Here is a 12,908-nt window from a genome sequence, read left to right on the forward strand (position 1 = left end):
TAAAAAAATAGTAAGCAAGCTGCTTCGTTCCCTTTATGGATTCTAAAAAGCTATCTAAAAATGTAGATACTGCATTTGTTCTTAAATCCAAACAAATTTTGAGAACTGTAGCTGAAAGAAGGAAAAGGGGGAGAGCTAAGAGATGGATAAAACCAGGGGCGTTGTGTGTACATGCATGTTATAGGAAGTGTCTTCTTTTTTAAAAATTAAAAGATTCCAAATGTCAATTGATGGAATGTTAATTGTCTTTAAGCTCTCCCCTTTTTAAAAAACTTAATGAGATGTTCACCAAAGTACACATGGGAAGTTGTCCCTATTTCTTCCATTAAAGAAACAGTTCATACTGAATGACTGTGAAGATTGTATTTAGACCTTTGAAAAGCAAGCTATTCACCGAGTTGCTTTTTCTTTGCTAAAAGACATGTTCTCAGCTTCAGCATGGCTATCAGCCAAAAGTGCAATTTCCTCTTTTAGCTTTATTTCATTTTGGGAGAAAAAAAAACGGGGGGGGGGGTTAGAATGAAAAAGGGAGGATCCAAGTTTGAAAAAATCAGTTCATATGAGAAAGGTGGTATAGCATTTACCCATTTGATGAAATGAATGAAACAAATAGGATTTAATATGGAAAATAAGAAACTGAAAATGCTCAGAGGGAGATGGAGTGGATTCTATCTTTATGTTACCTTGAAATAAAATAGAATGAGAAAACTGGATGAGTAGGGAAAGATTAAATTTTACTAATTTATTTATATCCCGCTATTTGTACTATTTACTTGACAATTGGTATTAATCTAATCTAATCTTATGCTTTTTCCTGTTATGCTTTTGGAATGAAAAAATTGGATCCTGAAAAATCAGAATAGAAAAAGTATTGAAACTTTTGAACTTTAGTTCAGTTTGGAGGAAAAAAAATGTATCATAGATAGCTAGGAAAAAAAGCAGATGGATTTTAGAACAGAATTTTCTTTCCAGATGTGAATGACCAGGTTCAAAATAGCAAATTTAGGATGTATTCAGCAAAGATGCAGGTCCCTTGAGAAGTCCAAAATGCTGGATAATGTTGAAGGAAAGAGACAAAATGATGATGGACTTACCTAAGACCACTGAGAGGAGGAGGAAAAGGAAGAGGAGGAAGAGGAGGAAGAGGAGGAAAAGGAGAAGGAGGAAGAAGAAGAAGAAGAAGAAGAAGAAGAGGAGGAGGAGGAGGAGGAGGAAGAGGAAGAGGAAGAGGAGGAGGAGGAAAAGGAGAAGGAAGAAGAAGAAGAAGAAGCAGAAGAAGCAGAAGAAGAAGAAGAAGAAGAAGAAGAAGAAGAAGAAGAAGAAGAAGAAGAAGAAGAAGAAGTTGTTAATAGTTATTCATGTGGTCACTTAAGTATCAACTTAGCAAATATTTATAAAAAGGAAAACAGATACGATTGGCTGAGAGGTTGCCCAAAGTTCCCCCAGAGTTTACAAATTTTATTTTGCTCAGAATTCCAACGAGCTACAGCTTTACATTAGAGATGTTTTTCTTCTCCCTAACAAAACAAGTCCTTTTTTAGTCAATGCCCAATTCTGATGATAGAAAATCATCACTGAAGCCAAACAATACATCATAGTATCCACGTCACTGCACTTCTGAATATGGAATTATTAACATGAAACTGAAGATATTTGAAATCCTTGGGGGTATGTAGATGAATGGAAGTGGCTGATCTAATAACTCTATAATGTTTATGAAAGACACAACCTAGAGAAAAGGTAGATAAGGATTCAAAATCTTGAACTTCAAAAAACAAAGTCTAAATACAGAATAAGAAGTTAAACAAGAAGGTTTAAAACTCTGTTACTGGTGTTGATGCTTGGGGAATCAGTTTCCCAACAAAGTACTCAAAATTCTGCAACGATTTCTGATCAGGAAGATTGAAAAGATTGCCAATAAAAACCGTAGTTTTGTTATAAAGCTTCTCAAGTAGGTACAAAGTTCTGTCTGGGTGAATCAGACTACCAGATAAAAACAGCCACATTTTAAAACACTACAAATTCCCATTTGCTTCTATTTTATGTCTTTGTTTGAAGTAGATGTAAACATTGCTACCACCGTAGCTGCAGATAATTCCTTGAATTGATAACTCCAATTGGTGCCTGTTTTTGAACTTTTCCTTGAATCTCTGTGTGAAATGAGAATTCAGTACCCGAGAACAGAGCGCTTTTGAGGTTATGTGAGGATCTTTTAAATAGAGTGTGCCTTTATAGGCTGATTTCATTATTCATGGAAGACAAATGATAGCAAACATAGGCACATATTTAAAACTTCTAGAGAGGGAAAAATAGCCCGTCTTTCAGAGAGATGAGCAAAGATCTATATGCATAGCAATGTTGACCTTATGTGCTTTGGTGCCTCACTCATCTCTCCATGCAACATTTTGGCTGTCCTTTCTTTGCACTTTGTCTTTGTTCCCCCTGTAACATAGTTTGGAAAGAAAATGAGTTGCGTAGGAGCTCCAATAGCAGCTGTTTAGATTGACTGTGGAAACAGCTTTGGGAATTCTTGGCCATTTCTGAAATGTGAAGAACTGCTGAGTTGTTCTTCCTTTTCTAAAGCCTTTAGTTCTGGTTTTTTCTCCTACCCTTAACCCTCTTTGCTTGACCATTTAAAGAGTTGTAACTGTGCCTTATGTTGTTCAAAGGAAAACAAGGCATGTTCTGGTTTTCAACAGCAAAATGTTGCAATATTCCTTTTATTTGCAGGTGAAAGTCAACTGGCTATTGAGAGGGAAAAAGACAAAGATATAAATGAATAGTCCTGGCTACTCACCTGAACAAAATGAAATAGATTTGTCATCAAAACTGATGAACTGGAGGACAAGCCACTTTATTAGCAACCTGTATGAAGTGTCAGCAAACAGAATATTATTTTTCAACTGACTTTATTTTCAATACCGCAGAAAGATTAAAAACCATGAAATATCCATAGACAAAGCTGCCACAATTCTAGCTGCATGGACAGCAGCCTTTTTATTTTCAAAAAGCTTTGAACTATATTTAAAACTATTTATCCAATAATGGACAGACATGCTCTTTTCTTCAATGCCACAGTGGGTCTTCAGAACTATAACTGAATAGAGATCCTGGCATTCCATACAGGTCATGGCTAAAGATTCCAATAGTGGCACTCTATACATCATGCCTTATTCAGAAGACCCTCACATTGTAAGTGCTCCATCCAAGTTTACTTAGCTTGTCATTCTTGCCCTCAGGTAAACAAGGTATAGCTATAACATAAAGCACATGTAGACTAAAATAATGATTTACTACATTAACATTAAAATGATACATTTTGGCAGATGGTACTACCTAGCTGACCGTGACTAAGCTTAGAACAAAGGTCTTCAAACTTGACCCTTTTATAACTTGTGGACTTCAACTCCTAGAATTCCTCAGCCAGTGTGCCTGGCTGATGAATTCTGGGAGTTGAAGTCCACAAGTCATAAAAGGGCCAAGTTTGAAGACCCCTGGTTTAGAAACTAAGTAGGTTTCAGCCTATTTATTTTCAGTGGGAGGCTGCAAAGGGACATTGGCAATGTGGGGAAGAAGGAACATTCAAAAATACTGCAGAAGACAATAAGAAACCATTTCATGCAATCACTGAGAGAACTGCATGGTCGTATCCATGTAGATATAAAGATGGCATCTGAATATAAGATTCTCACAAAATCTTGTTTACTGTGTTTATTGAAAGGGAAAATTGATTAGGACAGAAAAACCTCAACAATTAGATATTTTCATTTTGTCACCCAATATCGTCTCCATGATAGGGCAGGGACTTCTTAATTCTTTTGCCAATAACTATTTGAAGGTAAAGGAAGGTGGCTCACAATTTTCTGAGAACCAAGGAATGCACAGATTGTCCAAACTAGTATTGTAAACTGTTACCTACCTTCTCAAGCTCTTTCTCAGGTTGTTTATCAAGTGGCAGAATATGATTTGAGAAGGCTTTACAACAGGAGTGTCAAACTGCCAGCCCATGGGCTGGTTGCATCATGCTGAGGCTGCGCCCACTCCAGCACCGGCAATGCAAAAAAAGTTGCAACACATCACGTGACTAGTGAGTTTGACACCCGTGCTTTACAATATCTCTTTAATGCTAGTGAAGATAACAAATGCCAAAATAATCTCCTTTCCTCTCCTCTCCTCTTAGAAAGTAGTGATTATGTGTTCACTATTCAAGTGCTGTTGTGATTACCTATTGTTATTAGATCAAATTGCTATATTTATATAATTGCCATACTAAGTTCCATTAAGTGGAATGGATCAATATATTGCTTAAAAAAATAAAAAGAAACTGCACCTTCATATTTACCGTAATATTATCGACTCTGGTATGAGGGTTACTTGATGCTTGCTGTACTTGGCTGGTTTTTTTGCAGACATTTCATTATGCAAACTACGTAACATCATCAATGCTAGTGACTAGTAATGATAACGTTACCTAGTTTGGATGATTAAACATTTGCAAGAAAACAAGCAAGGTTAGACAGCACCAAAGACCCCTCATTTCAACACTGAGCTACAAATATTTTCTTTTTACAATATATAAACACAATATACAGTATCCTTTATTGGTGACTCTGATATGTTATATCCAACTATAATATTTTATCAAAAAAACAAAAAGAAAAAAAAGAAAAAGAAAAAAGAAAAGAAAAGAAAAGAGAATGCCTTCATAAAGGCACTTTGTAAGGCAGCTAAAGACAGTTTTTAAATTCAGAACGGTATCATGTCCTCCAAATAATAATTTATTAGTACTGTATTAATATAAATCATTAATTGTGTATTTATCCAACATTGACACAATGTTTAAAAGTATATTGAAGCTTTTTCAAGACAAACAAATGTACTTTTAACAATTTTAGTTTAATCTCAAGGAAGAGAATCTGATCTGGCACTTTGGTTAAAAGATGTAAAGAAACTGGAAAAAAATTATACAACATCCTTTCATAATGAATGTTGTTGTCATTTCTTTGCTTCTTTTTCTAAAGCATGTAATTGATGAAAGCTTCTGTTATTTTTTTCAGTCAGAACAGTTTCTGAAACTCTTCAGTACCATTGACCTAATGAAATATGCATGCTAACTTTGTGATAACAAACTTGGCAGCTAACCAAAGAAACTGAAACAACAAGGAGCTTTCAGAGTAACACAGTGGAAGGATGATTTTTTTTTTTTTTTAAAAAAAGCAGATCACTGATTAGGTGCTCTGTTTAAATAATGTTTTGTTTTATAGATTTTGGAAGCAAGGAAAGCTTTTATTAGAGGTTATTTTATACAACATAACATTGAATTTAAAAAGAAAGAGTCAAGAGAAAACACAAACCCTTTTGAATGAGATAAAGAGAAAAGAAGAAGAATTAAAGAAATTTCCAGAGAAGATAAGCATTTTTCAATAAATTAAGCTTTTACTACATCATTTTGCAACAAGATTATTTTATGCACAAAGATGGAAAGATTTGATCCTACTCACGAAGGAAGAATGAGGATGATGGAACTTGTCGAGATAGCAAAATGGACTTGTTTGATAAGAAAAAAAAAAAGACAGCATCTGTGTTATTGTTTCCTGGAATAACCTGCTTCCCTTATAGATCTTTTTGTATAAAACAGAAAAAAATGAATGTATAATTAAACTAAATAATTATATACTGTAGCTGTTTGGAAACTAACCAACTGATTGTTACTAATCCAAACCAGTTTTTTTCTGGGAGTGCTCTAATTAGACACATTTGGTTTAGGAGTGCGATTTTTAAAATGATCTTCATTTGGTATGGGAAAAATGGAACATCTATTTTTTTTTAATTTTGCATGCAAAGTACATTAAGCAAAGGTGAAACATAGCAAATGCTATTTTGAACTACGTTCCTCTAAAACCAGCCTTCCTTTGTCTTTCTCTCTTCCCACAGTATCCATTATGCATATCTATATCTCTCTGAATTTGCATTCCATCCATCCATCCATCCATCCATCTATAAACTCTGCCAATAACTTTGTGGTGATGAGAAAAGAGAGATGAATTTTGAAGCAATATTATCACCTGTAACGGGAAAATCTTTGTCAAATTTCAGAATGACACTGAGGAAACCTTATATAAAGGTGCTTTCAGATAATTATTATGCCATTCCCTGAAAGCAATGACTCTAATTAGTAGCAGTTGAAGTAGTATGGAAGAAAATTAAGTCATTGCACATACATCCCATCATCAAAACTAGGCCAGTTAAAAATGTAACTTTTGAAATAGTTTTGCATTATTGTGCAATATAAGGCTGGCAACACTGACATGGAATAAATGGAAAAACAGGATATTTATTAGTTGCCCCAACTCTTCCTAGCAACCACCTCCTATCAATGGCCTGATCACAGCTGTTAATCATACATTTTATTACTGTTCAGGTCATTTTCCCTCTTGTCTTTAATCACATGCCAATTCTATCCCCAGCCTAGTTTACTAACTTTAACTATTTCCTCTTTCCCTTATACCAGATATCTCCTGAGATACGATGCATCTGCAGGAATCCAAGATTCTCCCAGTGCAGTCAAGAAGCTAAGTGTAGGTCACTTTGACATGATGGATCCAGGAAGATGCTGAATGTGCAATTCTCTAGACAATTATTCCTGCCAAAAGGAGAGAGGAATTTTACATTTCTGGGTAGGAAAACTCATTAAAATTGAGACATCTGGTACTTTCACATTCCATGTGTAATTTATTTCTGGATGCTCTGCTGTTTTAAGTGTAAGAAAAGGGAGTGGCCTTTCTCCTTAATTTAACAATTCACAGTAATACATGTATAATTCAGATGTGAGATGTGCTGGATTGAGAAGTCCAGCAGCTGTATGAGACTGGGAATTTGTTGTCCCTAGGTTGAAGGACAAAGACAAATCTTTGAGAGCCCCACCATGAATTAACAAGGGCTGGCTATGAAGCACAGTGAGGTTATTGATACTAATCTCTATTTAAGGACCAAGAAAGTATCCAGAACCACTTCTGATTCTCTAAGAACTCCAATTATTATTCATAGTTTCACAAGGTGTAGTATATGGAGCAGTTTTCATGCTAAAGGTGTCCAAATATGGTCAAATTGGCCTTGCACCTTAAAACTTTTTTCATGTGTAATTTCATAGCTTATTTCGACCTAGAGACTAATTTCAGATCAGCTATCTTGGAGCAGAAGAAGTATCTGGTCATCAAAATTGGCTTGATATTCCTTGATTCCCATGCGTTGGCATGGAAAGCAATCTGGTTGGGATACAAGGAATACAAGGCTACATTCACAGAGGGATACAATCAAGATCACATGAAGTATTAGTACACTTTACAAAGCCTTAGTAAGACACTTAGAATACTGCATCCATTTTTGGTCACCACAATATAAAAAGATGTTGTGACTCTGGAAAAAGTGCAGAGAAGTACAGCAAGGATGATTAGGGGGTTGAAGGCTAAAACATATGAAGAACGATTGCAGGAATTGGGTATGTCTGGTCTAGTGAAGAGAAGAACTAGGGGTGACATCATAGCAGTGTTCCAATATATGAGGTGCTGTCACAAAGATGAGTGGTGTGTGTGTCAAACTATTTTCCAAAGCACCAGAAGACAAGACAAGAAACAATGAATGGAGATTAATCAAGGAGAGAAGCCAACATAGAACTAACGAGAAATTTCCTAATGGTTAGAGCAATCAACCAGTGGAATGGCTTGCCTTCAGAAGTTGTGGGTGTTCCATCACTGGAAGCTTTCAAGAAAAGACTGGAAGCCAAATGATACTTGAGAAGGGGTTTGGACTAGAACAGGGGTCCCCAACCCCCGGTCCATGGACCGGTATCACGCCATGGCATGCCAGCAACTGGGCTGCACAAACAAGCAAAGCCCCATCCGTGAGATGCAGGCAGCACACAAAACCACTCACCTTCCAGTCCACGAAAAAACCTCTCTCCACGGAACTAGTCCCTGGTGCCCAAAAGGTTGGGGACGTGTGGACTAGAAGACCTCCAAAGTTCCTTCCAACTCTGTTATTCTATATTCTATGTTCTATGAATCTCACCCTTACTCTCCTCCTGCATCTGAGGTGTTGCCAAACTATACTTAACTAGAGCCCTAGTTCAGAAGTGGTGTTTTTTTCAGCTGTCTTAGTTTGGGTTCTCTGGAGATTATCATGGATGGAGCTAGATTGGTCACTATTCTGTACATTTTTCTTTTCTTTTGTTTTAATGCCTGAAGGAACATGAGGTACAGAAAAGCAACTTGTTTCTGTTTATAGGAAATCTGAATGGGAGGTCAGAAAAGCCTGCCACACAGAAATTTGTAGCCACACTGATCTCATTAAAGACATCTGGTAAGCAGTGAAATCAATACAATCAATATCACAGGAAACAATTCACCCGGTCAATATTTGGCTCCAAATTGTGGGACTATATAATATTCACTTTGTTTAAGTTAACCTTTTTAGCCCACGCTTTAAAAATTCCATAAATCCTCCCTGGATAAATAGTGTTCTACCCACCCCAATTCTTTCTCCATTTACAGCTTTTAAACAGGAAGGAAGTATTGTTTTCATCTCTTAACACAAAAAGAGCACTGAGTATCTAATTGTAGCTTTCTATTAGCAGATGGAATTGGCAAATCACTTCCGTATAGCTAAAAGGTGTACGCCAAGCTGTCTTACAGACATGAGGGAAAAGAAAAAGGAGAAAGAGAATGATTTTGTAAGGTGAGGGTGGGTGGTGGTGGTGGTGGTGAGATCTGCTTTTAAATTATTCTGTTGCTTTGCGGAGAGGAAGTATTAATTACACGACTGCAAAATGTAGATCAGGGTGGGATTTAATTACAGGGCAGCCTTTGTGTTTGTTGTCCAACCAAATTTTTGACAGGAAATGTACCTCATGCCAACAGGTTCAGGTGTTTTGTAGCCTAGTTCCTTCTCTAGTTCTCACCAAGACTGAAAGGTGGATCCGGTGACTTTGTCTGTTGCGCCATTGTCTGCAAATCTGTAAAGCTTCCATTACCAACAGGGCAAGTACAGTCATTTATTTATCTGTTTGTCTGTTTTTACAAGACAGGAAGTGCATAGATGTGTATGTGTATACAGAGAGAGAAGCTCACATCTGCTCTGCATTCTCTCTCCCAGCTCTAACGACATGTTTGACTTTATTCCTATTTTTCCAAAACTTCCTGGAAGTGCAGGGTTGATGCTGGCAAATAATAAACTGCTAGAAGTTGTTTGATTTTTTTTAGTAAATATTAGAGGACTTAATATTGATATATTATATATTGTAGGATAATTTGTCAAATAATGCCTAAAACTCCTGGGAAACAGACCCTTGTCAAGGCTGTATCTATACTGTACAGTTGTTTTTATGTTGCCTAAGACTAAGATTTTACACTTAGAAAGAAAAAATTAACTGTAGGCACAGGTTAGGTAAAATTCGGCTTAATGCCGGTAACAGTAAAAGGGATCTTGGAGTCCTAGTGGACAATTGCTTAAATATGAGCCAACAGTATGCAGCAGCAGACAAAAAAGCCAACACAGTTCTAGGCTACATTGATAGAGAGATAGAGTCAAGGATTAAGGAGCTGGAGCTAAAACATACAAATAATGGTTACAGGAATTGGGTATGTCTAGACAAATGAAAAGAAGGACTAGGGGAGACATAATAGCAGTGTTCCAGTACGGTGAGGGGGATCAAATTATTTTCCAAAGCACCTGAAGGCAGGACAAGAAACAATAGATGGAAACTAACCAAGGAGAGAAGCAACCTAGAACTAAGAAGAAATTTCCTAATGGTGAGAGCAATCAGCCAATGGAACAGCTTGCCTTCAGAAGCTATGCATGCTCCATCAATGGAGGTTTTTAAAGAGAGACTGGACAGCCATTTGTCTGAAATGGAATAGGATCTCCTGCTTGAGCAGGGGGTTAGACTAGAAGATCTCCAAGGTCCCTTCCAACTTTATTATTCTATGTTGTATTCCTATTGGTTTGTGAACTAGAAAATGAAAAGGACAACTTCTGTGTTGGTTTTTAAAACAAAATAAAATAATAAAATAAAATAAAATGTGTAATGCTTATTTTCTCTATTGCTTTTGGCACTTTATCTTCTAGCAAAAATAGAGCTTGTCCCAGTGGCTTTCAGCTTAGAGGTCAGAAATGCAGGAAATCTCTGCAAGGGCTATTCTGTATTTTGCAATCTCCTCTGTTTCATCCCACCCCATCCCCGAACAGCTAAGTTAGCAACTTTTTCCAGCTGCAGCAGGGAAATCTAGTCCTTTATTAAAGTGCAAGGATAGCCTGATAATGGAATAGTAATGTAGCAGAACCCATTAGCAAATTGTGAAGCGATATATGCAACTTTTAGCTAGTCTAACAAAGGCAACCTTGTGCAGAAGATGGATGAAACCTAATGCCTGCACACTGCCTGAGGTTTGAAAAACTATTTACTGGCTGACATTGGACAATGACCCACACTGGAAACACTGATGGTTATCATGTAGGAATAAGTGAAAATATACTCAATTGGTTTCTCAAAGAGAGATCATGACTGTACCTCTTTTGTTATCTTTTTATCTACATCTTTTTCGGTTCCTTCAACGGTGCTCCTTTTCCTCAGCAGCAACTAGATGTTGCTCTGTGCCCAAATAATTTTAGATTAATTTAAGGTTTATGCCTATACGAGGAAGAAAGCACTTAAGTAAGACAAGTCATCCTGGGTACCATTAATTTTGTATGGTTTAAAATAATAAAAAAAACTTTCAGAGCGAATTGCCTTTTATAACCTTTTGGTTCTATTTAGCTTCTATTTCAATATATTTGTCCATAGGAAAAAAAACAACAACAAGAGTTCAGCAAAGTAAAGTTAAAACTAACTATACTGGAATGGGAAAAGTACGGTACATCAAACATAACTGTAATGACCAGATTATTTCTCTTGGAAGTCATACCCGACAGCATTAGTTTTGATCCAGTTTGGTAGCTTTGCAATTGTATAAGCACAAAATTGCAGTGAAGGGAAACATAAGGAAGAAAACCAGGTCTCAGCTAGAACAACTTGACTGATTATGAAAGCTGATGCTTGAAGAAACCAAAGTCTTCCTTCAATTCACTTTTTTCTCTTCCTTGTTAATCTCCTAATATTCCACGGCAGGGGTCCTCAACCTTGGCAATTTTAAGACTTGTGGACTTCAACTCTCAAAATTCCTCAGCCAGCAAAGCTGGCTGAGAAATTCTGGGAGTTGAAATCCGCAACTCTTAAAGTTGCCAAGGTTGAGGACCCCTGTTCCAAGGCAAAAGGTGCCATATATTCTGGAAACTCAAAAATACTCATAAGGTCATTTTGTATTTTGTAAAAGATTATTTGATTTTACTAAAGAGCTCTCCATACTTCTTGGTTCTGCAGGAGAAGGAGTGGCAGAATTTGAAGGCAGAGGGATCAGGCTAGAATCCCTATGTAGCCACAAGGAAACTAAATCCACCCCACCCCTGAATTCCATGTAATGCCAAACAGGTGTTAACCATTAATTGAGAAGGTTCCTGTGCATAAGCTTTTATCAATAAATCACTTTAATTGGACCTTCACATGGGGGCCTGGTCTTTTGTGCCTGACAAGTTCATCTATATAACTAGGAAATTCTTTGAACTAGCAGAAATGACAATTTTATTTTTGGACAGGCCTATTTCTGTTCAAATGTGGTTAGATATCCAAGTTTATTTTTCAGAACATGAGAGTGATAATGGCACCAAAAATGGTCCAATGTATTTTTTATCTGTCAGCCTTGTGAGGCAAACCAGATAGGAAACATGGCCACGCGACCTAATTTTATTTTGTTGTAAGGTTACATTAACAGACTCTTGCAAGTCTGAAATTTTTTTCCCCTTTCCAGAAACTAGAGACGGTCCCTTCTGAGCTGCTTACCCCATCCATATCCTTTCTTGGGCTAAGTTTTCTTGTATCTACCTGTCCCCTTGTCTGCATTTCATCACCCTTTCACCCAAGATCATTTCCATATACCTGTAGGAGATGACCAGGCTGAGCCTGAGGGAGGGATCAAATGTGTCATCAGTCTTGAGTCTCTTCATCCCCACAAGAGATCTAAGTTCTGCCCACCTTGAATTCCATTGAGTCTTATCTACTGTCAGTTTGCTTTGACTGTTAGTAGCTCAGATTCTTGTAGAGCTAGTATGCAGTAAACCAGTAGTCATTTGAACCACCTGATTTGTTTTGTTTGACAGTGCAATTACATCATGGTCCAACCTTTGCATACCTGTTCATGTTCCCAGCATCCAAGCATGTATGCATATGGGTGTATGTACAAATGGATGTGTTTTCATGTGTTTGTGTGTAGGTACTTACACAGGCTGAACAGGTCAGTGATGGGGGGGAGGGGAAGAGCCAGGTTTTATAGCCTTCCAGAAAGGCAAAGAGAACTCAATAGAGTCAAAGAATACATGACTGATTTATGAAAACAAGATTACAATCCAGAGACAATATTTTATCATTCTGTAATTTAATGGAAGCTAAAAAAAAAAGATTTTGATAGAATTTTTGATAATGAAAAATGTGTAACACTTTTAGCAGGGGAAATAAACAATATATTATGTGGAAGACTGATCTCTGGAATTTGATATGCAATTATGTACCCTACCCAATTTAAAAATCTATGTACATTCAAGCCAGAAAGCCCCAACAATATACTGAACTTAACTTTACAAATTTATTAAAATATCCACAGTGAGTGAGGGAGAGGAGGTGGAGAAGAGATAATTTAATTCACGACAATTGTACTTAAGCTTGGACTTCTGTGATGAGAAGCCTTCCAATTATGGCAGAGAACTAAAATTAAAAGTCCATTTTGCAAAGCACATAAAAGTATGGCAATAAAAATAATGACATC

This window comes from Crotalus tigris, unplaced genomic scaffold, assembly GCF_016545835.1.
Source record: "Crotalus tigris isolate CLP2741 ecotype Arizona unplaced genomic scaffold, ASM1654583v1 scf7180000018856.1329670, whole genome shotgun sequence".
NCBI classification, from domain to species: Eukaryota; Metazoa; Chordata; class Lepidosauria; order Squamata; family Viperidae; genus Crotalus; species Crotalus tigris.